A 14542-nucleotide genomic window follows, 5' to 3' on the forward strand; every position below is an offset into this window, starting at 1 on the left:
ACTGAAGGTCTCTCCCAACCTGAACTGGGAAATCTTTGCTCATCATTATTTTGCTGTTGGTGATGCTTTATCCTGTCATCAATTTAAGGTTTTTTGGGGAGAAAAAAAAAAATGGAATAATTACTGGACCTTGATTTGGTCAGCAGGGTTTGGAGACCTTCAGTATCATCCTGCCAGGAGCCAGGATTGATCTGGAATAAACCCAAATTCCCATTTCCACTGGGAAAATAAAAACGTCCCCATGCCATGAAGGATTTTGGGGACAGCACTTTCCCTTCCACCAGCCTTGTCTCCCTTCCAGCCCCAGATAAGGCCCAGGAGCTTGGGGCACACCCAGGAGTTGTCCAGTCCCATTCCCCAGCGCTTCCAACACTGAGTTCCAGGTGTTCACAGCTGTCCCAGCTCCTGCTGGAGTATTTTTTCCCCTCCCTCCACCCCAACCATTATTCAAGTCTTAATTCCACCCAGTAGTTCCTCATCACCAACCCAGCAATAGCAGAGCCTCAAAAATCCCAGAAATCTGGCTTTCCTATAAAAATGGGAATTCCAAGTGTCCTGTCCTGCCTTGGGGTGATTCCAGGCTGGAGAAGGGATGGAAAGCAGAGGGAAAGAGCTGCAGGAAAAGTCACTGCTGCCCGTCCACCTGGGGAAATCTCTGTTTCATCTCCACTCCCAGCCAGGCAGGATGGAATTGAGTTTCCCTCCAGTCCCCACTGGAATATTTTCCCCCTGTCAAGTCTTTGCTTCTTCTTTTGTGCCAGTTTTGGGGTTAAATTGTGAGATGGTGTTTCTTGTTGGGACTCAGAGGTTTGTTAGCTCTTATCTCTGTCACAGTCCCACAGACCCTGAGTTCTGCAGCACTTCACTCTCACACACTGAAAATGGAGCCCTGTTTCTCTCTGCAAGGCCTTTTAAGGATAAACTGTCCAATTAAGAAATGACACCTAAATTATTTTCACTTTTAACCCAATAACCAACCACCATTGGCCTTCAATGGGGACTTTTTATCCAATTACACAAAACCACCCAAACCCATGGAGGAGAAGGAGAAGGAGAAGGAGAAGGAGAAGGAGAAGGAGAAGGAGAAGGAGAAGGAGAAGGAGAAGGAGAAGGAGAAGGAGAAGGAGAAGGAGAAGGAGAAGGAGAAGGAGAAGGAGAAGGAGAAGGAGAAGGAGAAGGAGAAGGAGAAGGAGAAGGAGAAGGAGAAGGAGAAGGAGGAGAAGCCTCCGCCCCAAAACCTCCATCTTGCTCCATATCTATTACTGTATTCTAAACCCCAAACTCTGAGTTTCCCACCCTGTGATCTCACACACTTCTATCCAAACTCCACACCCACAGTCCCAGCTCTGTCATTCCATTCTGGAAGCTTCTCCACAGCCTCAGGTCAGTGCAGTGTTCTCTGGGGGTCAGTGCCTGGCAGCACAGAAAGTCTGGAATTCTCTGTACCCAGGGCTCCAGCACCCCCCTCCTCCCTGTGGCCAGGAATCCAAGGGAAAGCTCAGGAATGTGGGATGGAAGGTGAGGATGCTGCAGGAGCAGGGGTTATGAGGTGTGGCAGAGCCAGCCCAGGGCTGTCCTGCCCGGGCCTGGCACAGCTCCAAGGGCAGCTGGATTTGCTTTAATGGGAACAGCTTCCCTGCAGGGCATCCAGATTTCCCCAGAAAACAGGATCCCAGCATGGCCAGGGGCTCGTTTTCAAAGTGAGGAAATGTGGTTTTCCCTCCTTTGCTGTGCAAGACACAGGAAAAGGCCTAAGCCTGGTTTTAATTTAACCCCTTCCACAAAACCAGGGCCACATCTTTGGGAAATCAGGAATATTTCACAGGAAAGAGAGGAACCAGCTGCAGCTGCTGCCAGCCACACAAAGGAACAGCAGGGAACGCTTTCCTGGGAAAAGGGAGGCAGAGGAAAAAGGGGGAGGAAGAGTGTGGGAGCTGGGGGTAGCACGGTCAGGATGGACAGAGAGCAGAGATCTCTGCAGCCAGGGCTGGAACTTGGGGTTTATTGCAAAGGGCCTGGGTGCAGGGCCCTGCTGGGAGCTGCCAGCCACAGCTCAGAGCAGGCCTGGGAGAAGAGAGGGGGAGAGAGGGTGAGAGGGTGAGAGAGTAAAAGGGTGAGGGAGTAAAAGGGGTAAGAGCATAAAAGGGGTAAGAGGGGTAAGAGGCAAGAGCTAAGAGGCAAAAGAGCAAAGTTCCCATTAAAATACCATAAATCTTCTTCTGTGCTGAATATTCTAATTCTCACTAACCAATCTAGTACAAGATACAAATCCTACAGCATTTATATATTATGAGTATATAACATTTACATAGATATATGACATTTTGTGACTAGGTTGATAAATCACAGCTGCAGGGTTGAGAGTTGGTTAGTAATTCATTGATTGTCTAGGCAGGGTAGTAATAGAGCTGGGAATGTTATTGAGATGAGAATTAGTGGGATTCCTAGGAAGGATGGGCTTGAAAATTGGTTGAAGAAGCTGAAGTTCATGGTCAGGTTCAGGGGGCAGTGCTTGGAGCAATGGGTGGTTTGCTAGAGGGGGATTTATTGATACGAATGACAGAAGTTTGGGTTGGATAAGTAAAGAGAAAGTGAGTAATGAACTCAGTTCATGACTGTCAGTTACTATATATACACACATAAATACATATATGTACATATATGTGTATATAAATATATATTATATTTACTGTAAGAATCATTCCATTACCACACTGGGTTACATTTTAAACCCTACAAACTCCTCTTTGGGCCCCTTCTGCCAAGCTGGCAGGGTCTGCTCTGAGCCTTGGGCCTGTCTGCAAGCAGAGGGGATTGTTTGATCCAAAGGGGATCACCTTCAGCTGGCCATGCCATTGTTTTCCAGTTGTTCAGGAACTGAGGGATCTCAAAGCTTGCTTTCATTTCAATCTCACTTAGAGTTTCCATATTCTCAAAACCTTTTGCAGGCAATCACATTTATGAGGCTTTCCTGTTCCACCTTCCCCAACAAAGAGCAAAGCCCAGCTCCCAGCTGGGGCTGGCTGGGATGGAGCTGAGCTGTGCCCGGCGCTCCCGGGGATGGATGGAGCAGAGGGAGAAGGGTCCTGACCAAACTGGGAATTCTCTGCTGTGGAATTGCAGGAGCTGGGTGGGCTGGAGCTCTGGTCCTGAAAAAAAAACCAGGAAATTTATGCTTGTGGCATCCCAGAAATTTCTTGTGAAATCTCCAAGCACCCACTGGATCAGGAGGGGGAGAAGTGGGGCTGGAAAGAAATGCTGGGATGACCCATCGTGCTCCCAGGAATTCCAGAACCATCTTCTATGATTCTGCATTTTCTGGGCAGTTCCATCCTGCTCCTCCCAGGAATTCCAGGATCATCTTCCATAATTCTGCATTTTCTAAGGGGTTCCATCCTGCTCCTCCCAGGAATTTCACGATCATCTCCCACTCTGCTGGATTTTCTGGGATGACCCATCCTGCTCCCAGGAATTCCAGAACCACCTTCCATGATCCTGCACTTTCTGAGAGGATCCACCCTGCTATCAGGAATTCCTGGGGCATCTCCCACTATGCTGCATTTTCTGGGAAGTTCCATCCTGCTCCCAGGAAATCCAGGATCATCTCCCACTTTCCTAGATTTTCTGGGATGACCCATCCCAGGAATTCCAGGAATATCTTCCACGATTCTGCAATTTCTGGGAGGGCTGATCCTGCTCCCAGGAATTCTTGGAGCATCTCCCATGACCCTGCACTTTTTGGGGTGACCCATCCTGCTCCTCCCAGGAATTCCAGGATCATCTCCCATTCTCCTGGATTTTCTGGGATGACCCATCCTGCTCCCAGGAATTCCTGGAGCATCTCCCATGATTCTGCACTTTCTGGGATAACCCATCTTGCTCCCAGGAATTCCAGAACCATCTTCTATGATTCTGCATTTTCTGGGCAGTTCCATCCTGCTCCCAGGAATTCCAGGATCATCTCCCACTTTCCTAGAATTTCTGGGATGACCCATCCTGCTCCCAGGAATTCCAGAACCATCTTCTATGACCCTGAACTTTCTGGGAGGGCTGATCCTGCTCCCAGGAATTCCTGGAGCATCTCCCACGACCCTGCACTTTTTGGGGTGACCCATCCTGCTCCTCCCCGGAATTCCAGGAGCGTCTCCCACCCCCCTGGCTCCTGCTTCTGCCTGGAAAATCCCTTCAGGATTTTTTTCCCTGAGGTTTCCATGTCTCCACTGCAGATCTCACCTTCCCCACACCAGGATAATCCAAATTTCACCAAGGGATTGGAACCAAGGCGGGGGGAAGAGCTCTGGATGCCCCAGGACTCATCCCCAAAATTTCAGGGAAGAGGAAGAGAGGGCCAGGGCTGAACCCCAGAAATCTGACCCAGGGATCATTTCCTGATGAAATTCCATGAATGATTTAATAAAATTCCAGCTTTAAATTGCTCCTGGTTTATCACAAATACCTCTCCATGACAGATCCAAGTGCCCTTCAATTATTTTAAAACCTTGAGCTTTTACCGAAATATTTTCGCAAAACTTCTGGCTTTTATCAAATTCTTTTCCCAAACACTTGGGGTTTTTACCAAATTATTTGACCAAAGTTTGGGTTTCTACCACATCACTCGAACACAGGAATCTCACCTGAAATGTGGGAAAAGCAGGAATAAAACCTCAGTTCTGGCTGGCAGAGGATTTCCAGCTTGGATCTCTCCTCTGGTCCCAAAGCCTGGACTCCTTGGTCTCCTTCATTTCCTGGATAATGAGCCCTAAATTATCATTTTTGTTTACTTTTTTCCTCTGGTTTTTGGGATTGTTGTGCTTTGTTAGCACAACCCCAGGATTTTATCCCACAGAACTGAAACTTGGGCAGGAATTCCCTTCCCTGCGCTTTCATTTATCCCAAATTCAGAGCAGGAACTTAATTAACACCACGGTTCTGAGCAGAACAAAAAACCACAAGAAACTTTCATTTTAAAAATTGATTTTATCTCATTCCTGATGCTTCTTAGCTGCTGGAAAGCTGAGTATAAATTAATTTAGGCTACATTTGGGAGTTTTTGCTGCCTAGAGAACACAAAATACTCTCAAAGTGTTGTCAGTGATTATAACCCAGATTCTCTGAGTCAGAAGTTGTATTTGAAGCCCGAATTTATTTATTTTTTTTCTGCTTTTATTATTCTAAAAAACACAGAACAGCTTCCATTTGCTGTTAAATAATTTTTGAGAATCTGTCTTCCAGCTGAATCTGTCTTCCAAAATCCAACCATTGGAATTTGGTTGGATTTATATTTAAAAAAACGTATTTCTTGCTTGTCATTTCATTAAAACTCTCAGATATGCTGTAAAGACACAAAGAGTGAATTATCCAAGCACATTTTGAGTATAAAACCAAGCACCTCCACCACGAGGTGCAATAAATAGAGTTTGTAAGCTGAAACTTCCAGTTCAACATCTGATTTTTCAGCACATTTATGTGCCTCGAGATGCCTGTAAAGCTCCTCACAGGAGATTTAAAAATACCTCGGAAATTTAGATATCAAAGCACCGTGGAAATGAGGAGTTAAGGTCCCGATGCCACAGGAATTTTCAAAGATTTTTAGGTGAAAAAATGGCTTTGAAGGTTTAAATCCGAGGCCTGTGAGGTGGCAGAGTCCGTCCTTCCCCGCGTGTTTTCAATTCTGGCTGGAACAAACTCTCCTGGTTTTGGAATTCTTCTCCAGCTTTGCATGGAGAAATCCAAATAAAACAAACCAAAAAATAAACTCCCCAAATTTCCCATTGAAAACGAGTGGCAAAATGCTTGGAGAACAGGCTTTGAGAAAAAAAAAAAGGAAATAAAATAAGGGTTTTCTTTGTTTACTGGGACAAAGATTTAATTAGAGCTATCCAAATATCAGGGAATCATGGAATCATGGGTTGGGAAAGACCTTAAATTCCATTTATTCCACCCCAGGGACATCTTCCACCATCCCAGATTGTCCAAATCTGACCTTGGACACTTCCAGGGACTGAAGGGCAGCCACAATTCAATTCCCTGTTCTGGGAATTCCATCCCCACCCTCCCAGGGAACAATTCCCAATTCCCAGAACCCCACCTATCCCTGCTCTCTCCTGGTTTAAATTCCATGTATCCCAGCAGCGGGCCCGAGCTGCTGCCAGTGCTGCAGATAACTCTTATCACTAAAAAACCCCTTTAAAACCCCTCAGCCTCAACCAGGTCCTGCTCTCAGAGCCTCCCACTGCACTTCTTTAAAAAAAAAATTATTCAAAGGCCGACTTGAAAGAGAATTCCAGAATTTCCAATTAAACAGAGGCCCCCAGCAGTAATTTTTTTGCATTTAATTATTTCTATTTTAGAATTTTTAAGTCTCACTGAAAGCCCCAAATGTTTATGGGAAGTTTTGGGGGTTTTTTTCCACATATCTGGAACAGCTGCAGGGCTTCCAACTTCACACATCTTCCGTGGCTTCCTGAGGCGTTCCTGGCGTTTCTTGGCTGCTCCCATTCCCGATGGATGTCACAAGGATGGGAGAGGGGAAAAGCTGCTCGGGGAATGTCCAGGAATGGTTTGGGCAGGTGGGGCTGGGAGAGGCAGCCCTGGGGTAATTCCAGCTGGGAAGAGAATCCTGGACATCCTGAGAGGCAGAGCCAGAGGAACCTTCCTGAGGGGAAATTTGGGATGAGGGAATCATCCCAAGCTTGGGCTTTCAGCTCATGGCTGGGAAGAGAATTCAGGACATCCCAAGGGACAGAGCCAAGAGAATCATCCCAAGCCTGGGATTTCATCTCCTGGCCTGGGGATTTCTTGGCTGTTCCTCTTCCCGATGGATGTCACCAGGATCCCATTCTAAAAAAGTTCCTATGGGGGATGTCCAGGAATGGTTTGGGCAGGTGGGGCTGGGAGAGGCAGCCCTGGGGTAATTCCAGCCGGGAAAAGAATCCTGGACGTCCCAAGGGGCAGAGCCAAGAGGAACCTTCCAGAGGGGAAATTTGGGATGAGGGAATCATCCTGAGCCTGGGGTTTCAGCTCCTGGTTTGGAAGAGAATCCAAGATATCCCAAGGGGCAGAGCCAAGAGAATCATCCCAAGCCTGGGATTTCATCTTCTAGCCTGGTGATTCCTGGCTGTTCCTCTCCCCAATGGATGTCACAAGGATGGGAGACTGCAAAAGTTTCTAGGGGGGATATTCAGGAATGGTTCAGGCAGGGTGGGGCTGGGAGAGGCAGCTCCACCCTTCCAGCCCTGCAGTAATTCCAGCTGGGAAGCAAATCCAGGATATCCCAAGGGGCAGAGCCAAGAGGAACCTTCCAGAGGGGAAATCAGGAATCATCCCAAGCCTGGGCTTTTATCTTCTAGCCTGGGGGTTTCTTGGCTGTTCCTCTTCCCAATGGATGTCACCAGGATCCCATTCTAAAAAATTCCTAGGGGGATATCCAGGAATGCTTTGGGCAGGTGGGGCTGGGAGAGGCAGCCCTGGGGTAATTCCAGCTGGGAAGAGAATCCTGGACATCCCGAGAGGCAGAGCCAGAGGAACCTTCCAGAGGGGAAATGCAGAAATCAGGATCATCCCCTGGCCTGGGGTTTCATCTCCTGGAAATTTCTTGGCTGTTCCTCTTCCTGATGGAAGTCACAAGGATGGGAGAGGGGAAAAGTTCCTAAGGGGGATGTCCAGGAATGATTCAGGCAGGGTGGGGATGGGAGAGGCAGCTCCGCCCTTCCAGCCCTGGGGTAATTCCAGCCAGGAAGCAAATTCTGGACATTGTGAGAGGCAGAGCCAAGAGGAACCTTCCAGAGGGGAAATTTGGGATGAGGGAATCATCCCAAGCTTGGGCTTTCAGCTCATGGCTGGGAAGAGAATCCAGGACATCCCAAGGGGCAGAGCCAAGAGGAACCTTCCAGATGGGAAATGCAGAAATCAGGAAGAATCCCCTGGCCTGGGGTTTCATCTCCTGGAAATTTCTTGGCTGTTTCTCTTCCTGATGGAAGTCACAAGGATGGGAGAGGGGAAAAGCTGCTCAGGGAATGTCCAGGAATGGTTTGGCCAGGGTGGGGCTGGGAGAGGCAATTCCAGCGGTAATTCCAGCTGGGAAGAGAATCCTGGACATCGTGAGAGGCAGAGGCAAGAGGAACCTTCCAGAGGGGAACTTTGGGATGAGGGAATCATTCCCAGCCTGGGGTTTCACCTCCCAGCCCAGGAGCAGCAGTCTGGAGCCCTAAATCAGCGATTCCGCCCAGCCCTGCATCCATCAGAGCCTCTTCCCAACAAACCGATCGGGGAAGGGAGGGAATGAGCCCGGAGCTCTGGCTCACAGCCAGACTTGCCACTTTTCCCCTAACAAGACAGGCAGTTGACTCGAAATTGGCATAAAAATACCCAGATTTGCATAAATCCCGGGGCAGGCCACGCTCGCTGGGCTCATTCCTTCCCTTCAGAAACCTCCTCCTCCTCCTCCTGTACAGAGCTGGGAATAAATCCCAGATAACCCCTGACATTCCAACGGGAGCTTCAACTTTCCACAAGGAGAACAAAGAGGGAGGAAGGAGGAGGAGGCCCCCGAGCTCCATTTTTGGCCATTATTAACCAAAATCAAAAGGAGCAGCAGAAAATCTGACCCCAAACTGGTGCTGGGAGCCTGGACAGGGCTTCTGGGATGAGGTCGCACTCCTGGATTCCCAATTTTTTCCTGGGAATGCTCTGGGGGCTCCAGGACCTTGTGCACCAGCCTGGAAATTTGGTAGGGACAAAACAAGAAATTTGGTAGGGACAAAACAGGAACAGATGTCTCAGGAGAGGGAAGGGGAGGGGGAGGGATCTGTTCGGACTTGCGGGAGCAAAGAAAGCGAAGTTATGCAAATGACAAATCACTGCTGCCTTCCAGACAAAAACTCCCTCCCGAGGTTTGGGCCGAGGGATGCAGGGAAAACAAAGGGTTCCTGTGGATTTGGGGATCAGCCTGGAGGGGAGGCCAGCAGGGGTCACAGGGGGCACACCCCGCTCCTCTCATCCCAGCCAGGGATCCCTGGGATTTGGGCACGTCCTGGATGGGTCACGACATCCAGAGAGGGATCAGAGTGTGGGGCAAGGAATGAACCTTCAGCTTTTGGTTAAATTGTTGTGGTGATTGCTCCATAAACACAGCAAAGGGTTTTCCACAGCCAGGAAAACCCAACGCCCTGGAAAACCCAGTGCCCAGGAAAAGCCAAAACCCAGGAAAATCCAATAATCAGGAAAACCAAACATCCAGGAAAACCCAATGCCCAGGAAAACCCAAAACCCAGGAAAACCCAAAACCCAGGAAAATCCAATAACCAGGAAAACCCAATGCCCAGGAACACTCAACATCCAGGAAAACCCAATTATCAGGAAAGCCCAATGACCAGGAAGATCCAGCACTGAGCAAATCCCAAATCCCAGGAAAACTCAATACTCAGGAAAACCTGAGAAAACACCTAGGAAAACTGAATATCCAGGAAAACCAAACATCCAGGAAAACCCAGTTCTCAGGAAAACACAATGCCCAGGAAAACCCAAAACCCAGGAAAACCAAACATCCAGGAAAACCCAACACCCAGGAACAGCCAACATTCAGAAAAACCCAAGGCCCAGGAAAATCCAACACTCAGGAAAACTCAACATCCAGGAAAAAGCCCAGCACCCAGAAAACCCAACCAATGCCCAGGAAAACCCCATGACCAGGAACACACAGCACCCAGAAAAGCCCAGCACTCAGGAAAACCCAATAATCAGGAAAACCCAAATCCCAGGAAAACCCAACATCCAGGAAAACCTAATACCCAGGAAAACCCAACACCTAGGAAACCACAACATCCGGGAAAACCAAACATCCAGGAAAACCCAACACCCAGAAAAACCCAAAACCCAGGAAAACCAAACACCTAGGAAAACCCAAAACCCAGGAAAACCAAACACCTAGGAAAACCCAAATCCCAGGAAAACCCAACATCCAGGAAACCAGAACATCCAGGAAAACCAAACATCCAGGAAAACCCAACACCCAAAAAAACCCCAGCACTCAGGAGAATGCAACACCCAGAAAAACCCAACTTCCAGGAAAACCCAAAACCCAGGAAACCACAACATCCGGGAAAACCCAAAACCCAAGAAAACCAAACATCCAGGAAAACCAAACACCCAGGAAAACCAAATATCCAGGAACACCCAGCACCCAGAAAAACCCAACCAATGCCCAGGAAAACCCAGCAGGGATTCTGGATGCTGTGTATGCCCAGGAATACACAGCATCCAGAAAAGCCCAGCACTCAGGAAAACACCCAGAAAAACCCAATAATCAGGAAAACCCAAATCCCAGGAAACCAAACACCCAGGAAAACCCAAATCCCAGGAAAACCCAACATCCAGGAAAACCAAACACCCAAGAAAACCCAAAACCCAGGAAACCACAACATCCGGGAAAACCAAACATCCAGGAAAACCCAACACCCAAAAAAACCCCAGCATTCAGGAGAATGCAACACTCAGGAAAACCCAACATCCAGGAAAACCCAAAACCCAGGAAAACCAAACATCCAGGAAAACCCAACGCCCAGGAAAAGCCAACTTCCAGAAAAACCCAAGGCCCAGGAAAATCCAACACTCAGGAAAACCCAACATCCAGGAAAACCCAGCATCCAGAAAACCCAACCAATGCCCAGGAAAACCCCATGCCCAGGAACACACAGCACCCAGAAAAGCCCAGCACTCAGGAAAACCCAAATCCCAGGAAAACCCAACATCCGGGAAAACCAAACATCCAGGAAAACCCAACACCCAGAAAAACCCAAAACCCAGGAAAACCAAACACCTAGGAAAACCCAAAACCCAGGAAAACCCAGTTCTCAGGAAACCACAACCTCTGGGAAAACCAAACACCCAAGAAAACCCAAAACCCAGGAAACCACAACATCCGGGAAAACCAAACCTCCAGGAAAACCCAACACCCAAAAAAACCCCAGCATTCAGGAGAATGCAACACTCAGGAAAACCCAACATCCAGGAAAACCCAAAACCCAGGAAACCCCAATGCCCAGGAACACCCAGCACCCAGGAAAACCCAATAATCAGGAAAACTCAACATCCAGGAAAACCCAAAACCCAGGAAAACACAATGCCCAGGAAACCAAACATCCAGGAAGACCCAACGTCCAGCAAAAACAAACATCCAGAAAAACCCAATGCCCGGGAAAACACAACGCCCAGGAAAACCAAACACCCAGGAAAACCAAATATCCTGGAAAGCCCAGTTCTCAGGAAAACCAAATATCCAGGAAAACCCAGTTCTCGGGAAAACACAATGCCCAGGAAAACCCAAAACCCAGGAAAACCAAACATCCAGGAAAACCCGATACTCAGGAAAAACCCAGCACCCAGAAAAACCCAATAATCAGGAAAACACAATGCCCAGGAAACCAAACATCCAGGAAGATCCAACATCCAGGAAAACCCAGCACCCAGAAGACCCAACCAATGCCTAGGAAAACCCCATGCCCAGGAACACACAGCACCCAGAAAAACCCAATAATCAGGAAAACCCAACATCCAGGAAAACCCAGATCTCAGGAAAACACAATGCCCAGGAAAACCCAACATCCAGGAAAACCCAACATCCAGGAAAACCAAACATCCAGGAAGACCCAAAACCCAGGAAAACCCAATACTCAGGAACACCCAGCACCCAGAAAAACCCAATAATCAGGAAAACACAATGCCCAGGAAAACCCAACATCCAGGAAAACCCAACATCCGGGAAAACCAAACATCCAGGAAAACCCAAAACCCAGGAAAACCCAATACTCAGGAACACCCAGCACCCAGAAAAACCCAATAATCAGGAAAACACAATGCCCAGCAAAAACAAACATCCAGGAAAACCCAACGCCCAGGAGCATCCAGCACCCAGAAAAAACCAATGCCCAGGAAAACCAAACACCCAGGAAAACCAAATATCCAGGAACACCCAGCACCCAGAAAAACCCAGTAATCAGGAAAACACAATGCCCAGCAAAAACAAACATCCAGGAAAACCCAACGCCTGGGAAAACCAAACACCCAGGAAAACCAAACACCCAGGAAAACCAAATATCCTGGAAAACCAAATATCCTGGAAAACCCAATAATCAGGAAAACACAATGCCCAGGAAAACCCAAAACCCAGGAAAACCAAACATCCAGAAAAACCCAAAACCCAGGAAAACCAAACATCCAGGAAAACCCAATACTCAGGAACACCCAGCACCCAGAAAAACCCAATAATCAGGAAAACACAATGCCCAGGAAACCAAACATCCAGGAAGACCCAACATCCAGGAAAAACAAACATCCAGAAAAACCCAACGCCCGGGAAAACCAAACGCCCAGGAAAACCAAACACCCGGGAAAACCAAATATCCGGGAAAACCAAATATCCTGGAAAACCCAATAATCAGGAAAACACAATGCCCACGAAACCAAACATCCAGGAAGACCCAACGTCCAGCAAAAACAAACATCCAGAAAAACCCAATGCCTGGGAAAACCAAACGCCCAGGAAAACCAAATATCCAGGAAAACCAAACACCCAGGAAAACCAAATATCCAGGAAAACCCAACAATCAGGAAAACCCAACATCCAGGAGCATCCAGCACCCAGAAAAAACCAACGCCCAGGAAAACCAAACACCCAGGAAAACCAAATATCCAGGAAAACCAAACACCCAGGAAAACCAAATATCCAGGAAAACCCAACAATCAGGAAAACCCAACACCTGGGAAAACCCAACACCCGGGAAAACCAAATATCCAGGAAAACCAAATTTCCAGGAAAACCCAACATCCAGGAAACCCAAGGCCCAGCAGGGCCTGGCCCAGGGCCAGATCCCTTCCTGGCATTCCCAGAAATGTTTCCCTCTGGGAATGCCTTGTGGGTGTGCCAGGAATGCCCAAGGTGCCCCAAAGGCTGAGCCCAAGTGCAAGGGACAGAGCAATTCCCTGGGGATTTTGAGCAAAGTGGGGTTTAAATGCCAGCCTAAAAAGCCTGAAGGGAATGAACTGGAATATCCAGAGGGGTTTTTCCTACTCAGAAAATCCTGAATTCAGCAGGGAAGCAGCAATTTCCATCCTGCCATCACCAGGCCAGGAGATTTAAACTCCCTGTCCCATCCCTAGGTGAGCACAAAGACAATTTTAGAAAAAAAGATTTAATACTGGAATTCATGTAAAAATGTTTAGGGGTGCATAAAGACATACAAAAAAGAGATAATACTGGAATTAATGCAAGAACATTTAGATGTGCACAAAGACATTGAAAAAACAGATTTAATACTGGAATTAATGCAAAAATGTTTAGATGTGCATAAAGATATTGAAAAAACAGAGCTAATACTGAAATAGATGTAAGAATGTTTAGAGGTGCACAAAGACATAGAAAAAAAAAGATATTTAATTCTGGAATTAATGCAAAAATGTTTAGATGTGCATAAAGGCATTGAAAAAAATATAACTAATATTGGAATAAATGCAAAAATGTTTAGAGGTTCACAAAGACATACAAAAAAAGAGAGATTTAATACTGGAATGAATGTAAAAATGTTTACAGGTATACAAAGACATAGAAAATAAAAGAGATTTAATACTGGAATTCATGCAAAAATGTTTTGATGTGCATAAAGAACATTGAAAAAAAAAGAGAACTAATACTGGAATAAGTGCAAAAATGTCTAGAGGTTCACAAAGAAATAGAAAAAAAAGAGATTTAACACTGGAATGAATGTAAAAATGTTTACAGGTATACAAAGACATAGAAAATAAAAGAGATTTAATACTGGAATTCATGCAAAAATGTTTTGATGTGCATAAAGAACATTGAAAAAAAAAAGAGAACTAATACTGGAATAAGTGCAAAAATGTCTAGAGGTTCACAAAGAAATAGAAAAAAAAGAGATTTAACACTGGAATGAATGTAAAAATGTTTACAGGTATACAAAGACATAGAAAATAAAAGAGATTTAATACTGGAATTCATGCAAAAATGTTTTGATGTGCATAAAGACATCGGAAAATACTGGGCTAATACTGGAATAAATACAAAAATGTTTACAGGTTCACAAAGAAATAGAAAAAAAAGAGATTTAACACTGCAACTAATGTAAAAATGTTTACAGGTTCACAAAGACATACCAAAAAAAAGAGATTTAATACTGGAATTAATGCAAAAATGTTCAGAGGTGCACAAAGACATTTTAAACAAAGATACTTAATGCTGGAATTAAAAAAAAAGGAGATTTAATACTGGAATTCATGCAAAAATGTCTAGAGGTTCACAAAGAAATAGAAAAAAAGAGATTTAACACTGGAATGAATGTAAAAATGTTTACAGGTTCATGAAGACATACAACAAAAAGATATTTAATACTGGAATTAATGCAAAAATGTTTACAGTTCACAAAGGCATACAAAAAATATTTAATACTGGAATTATGTAAAAATGTTTAGAGGTGCACAAAGACATACAAAAAAAAAGATATTTAATACTGGAATTAATGCAAAAATATTT

Source organism: Agelaius phoeniceus, chromosome 22, assembly GCF_051311805.1.
Source record: "Agelaius phoeniceus isolate bAgePho1 chromosome 22, bAgePho1.hap1, whole genome shotgun sequence".
NCBI classification, from domain to species: domain Eukaryota; kingdom Metazoa; phylum Chordata; class Aves; order Passeriformes; family Icteridae; genus Agelaius; species Agelaius phoeniceus.